Source organism: Apis dorsata, unplaced genomic scaffold, assembly GCF_000469605.1.
Source record: "Apis dorsata unplaced genomic scaffold, Apis dorsata 1.3 scaffold_975, whole genome shotgun sequence".
NCBI lineage: Eukaryota > Metazoa > Arthropoda > Insecta > Hymenoptera > Apidae > Apis > Apis dorsata.
Window position 1 is genome coordinate 4,009 of NW_006264079.1, and position 3,137 is coordinate 7,145.

Below are 3,137 nucleotides of genomic sequence, written 5' to 3' on the forward strand. Positions count from 1 at the left end.
ATTATTAAACTCTTCCCTTAAAAAAATCAAATTCAAGACACTTCTCTATATATTATTTCTTTAAAAACAAAATTATATTAAAACAATTGTCTTTAACAAAATCCTCTCCTTCTCTAATCTTCTTTTCGTCTAAGAAATTCAATTTCGAAACATCACTTCTCCAAGCAAAAAAAAAAAAAAAAAAAAAAAAAAAGAAAAAGGAAAAAAAACGTTTAACTTCCGCGTCTCAAAAGACCATATACCCAAAGTCGACGACCTCCTTCCAAAATCCAATTGATGGCATCCATGTAAGCTCTTCATCCAATTCCAAAAATAAAAGCCATCTCCATTTAATCCCTTTTTTTATGTCCAACCAAAAAACCTAAATCCTCTTTTAAATCCAAAACTTTGAATATCTCTCAATTACAAATATCTTCAATTGCGAATTAAAATTATAATCTATAATTTTTTTCTTTTTCTTTTGCGACAGTTTTAAATACTTAATTCCGCCGCTTCCCACGCTTCGAGAAAAGTGACACTTTCAAATGGAAGAATCGACGGTCGACGTGTATTTCCAAATATGGAAAGTGGCACGTGTGAAGCGCGAAATATTTGAGTATTCGAAGCGTGTATGACGAGTGTGTGTAAGTATTTACAAAATTTTGTAAAAGAAAAAAAGAAAAAAAGAAGGAAAAAAAAAAAAAAAAAGAACGGAGGAAAAAAAGAGGAGACAGGGTGGGACCGAACTCATCTCGGTGTTCTTCTGTTGGGCCGTCAGCTGGACGCGGCCGCTGGAGCAGGGCGAGGAGGGAAAGGACTCGTGGAGGGAAGGAGAGACGAGAAGACGAGGGAAGAGAGCCTCTTCTCTCCGGATGAGCCTTCTCTCGCCGCGGCTCGTTCACAATCTGCTGCTCCAGTCTCGCGTCGAGTCCCGTCGCCGCATCTTTTCGGGGCTCCTTTCCTCTCGTTCGGCCTCTCCATCGACGACTTCAAATCCGCGAAAACGGCGTGCAACAATCAGCGATAAAAAGTGCATTCGAACTTTTTTCATTGTTATTAAAAGCGAAAAAAATTTTCTTCCGAGTGGCATTCGTTCCGTCTCCCGCCCCGAGAGACAATATTTGAAATATTCACAATATTGAAAATCGTGATCGTTCGAGTATTCTCCCATTTTTATATTTAACGAGTATTCGGATCCGAGTATTTGGTTTTTGGACGAAGGGTGAATTGGCAGGGGCAGGGTTAAATTGACATTTTTTTTTTTTTTTTTTTTTTTTTTTGAGGATTTTGAAGAAAAAGTGAAAGGTGATTCAGAATTGGTGGCTCAATATTGATTAAAGAGATCGCACGAAGGCACATGGATGAGACTGGAATCGAAGTTTTATGGTCAATTTCGTTGGTGAAGTAATGTTGATGGTTTCGTTGACAGGTATGGGCGATAAGATGAGATTAATTAGAGAGCTCGCGATCAAGGTGTTAGAATGGTACGGTTATTGGAAGTTTCTTGGATTATGGTCTACTTTATGACACTGTTTCGCGTACGTTTTCGTATTGTTGTATCTTCAGGTTACTAATTGAAGAAGAATTCTAGCATCAAACTGCTTACATCGAAATTGTTAAAAAACGCTACGTTGTAATGAAAAAAATTTTTCTCGATAATATAGATTCGATAGAGAAGAAAAATCTCGATATAAAATTCACGTACATAAAATCTTTTAACAATAAATCTTCGTTAAAAAAGTTTCGCTTATAAATACTCGTCTCGTATCGATAACGATTACCCAATTTATCAAAAGACAGAAATCTTAAAATCTCGCGCGAATTGATCACCGAAGAATAATAATAATAATTCACAATAGATCGTTCCTCGTTCGCAAAACTAAGAATAATGACTAATTGATTAAATGAGAATTGATCGAAATAGAAATTGTGCGCGTATTCCTTATTTCTCGTGGAAATAAACGATTAATTAGACGCGTTTATCAATCCGTAGCCCTGCTCGTAATAGAACGTGCGAACCAGAATGATCTCTTTTTACACGAGTTTTGCACGAGCATACCAGCCTTTATGGAACTTTAATGATAGCCTCTGCTCGGTCCGCTTTTACGTTATGATAACGAGTGAAAGCGGGAGTGTGTGTATCTCTATCTTGGCGAATTTCCGAGGAACGTGTGGCGTTGATTCCACTTTTCTTTCTTCCTCCCTCCCCTCTTTTTTTTCCACCCGAGGAAAGGGCGACTCGAGACGGATAGAACGAGAGATCTCGATTAAATAAATGGATGGCGGACGCCGCGTGGAATTCTAGTTGGAAATTTTCTAGTTGCCTTCTGGCCAACTAACGATGATAAATCGTGCTAAATCGTTAACTCGAATTTTTCTCCGTACACTGGTGAACTGGTTTCCTTAGAAAATGGAGTTTTAATTCGAACGTGCATTTGAAACTGGTTCCCTTGGGAAATAAAAATTGGAAAAATTCGATATTGGATATTGAATCGGTGACGATTGCTTTTGTTTCAATGGTCTTTTTTCCAACTTACCCCCGCTTTCGTTTATATAGATTTAATAATAGTCGAGACGCGACCAACGGCATCATCCCCTCCAAGGGGTATTTCTAACTGTTCGATTATTAATTTCAACAGATTCTCCCGATCCGTGCAACGATGAATGGAAACTTCATAGTTCCAGTCTTTTCGTTCCAACGAGGGAACAGCTATTGTGAATATTTATATCAAAAGATAGTTGCATCTATCTCATCGTACTAATTTGGTGCTTCCGGAAAGGCGTCATAGCCAGCTCGGAATCGCGACAATTATCGCTCATTGTCTCTTCCCTCGGTTTACGTGGCGTGATTTTCGCTCTTCTCGCGAAACGGGCAACTCGTAAACTAAACATAATTTCCATAAACGTGACTGTTCTTTAATCTCACGCGTTACTTAACGATAAATTCTACGCGGTAATATTTTTACCATTTAAGGAACTTCCAACGTGCCTTCAAGTTTTTTATTTAAAATCCACGCATACCACGATACTTGTCGAATTATTATTTGCAGATAAAATAACAATTACCGACAATTTCAATGATTCGTTCAACTTGAAAAGAAGACCTTCAATTTAAAAATAAAAAAGGATTTATGATCCATATATATATATATATATAT

General features: G+C 37.6%; 1 long non-coding RNA gene across 1 annotated transcript in view; it reads left to right on the plus strand.

Moving 5' to 3' along the window:
* Positions 1-1,092: 1,092 nt before the first annotated feature.
* The window catches only part of LOC102675523, a 3,021-nt gene continuing 976 nt past the window's right edge, over positions 1,093-3,137 (plus strand). The window contains exon 1 of the long non-coding RNA XR_422808.2: positions 1,093-1,408. This is a non-coding gene — a long non-coding RNA (uncharacterized LOC102675523). The remainder of the gene's footprint in view (positions 1,409-3,137) is intronic.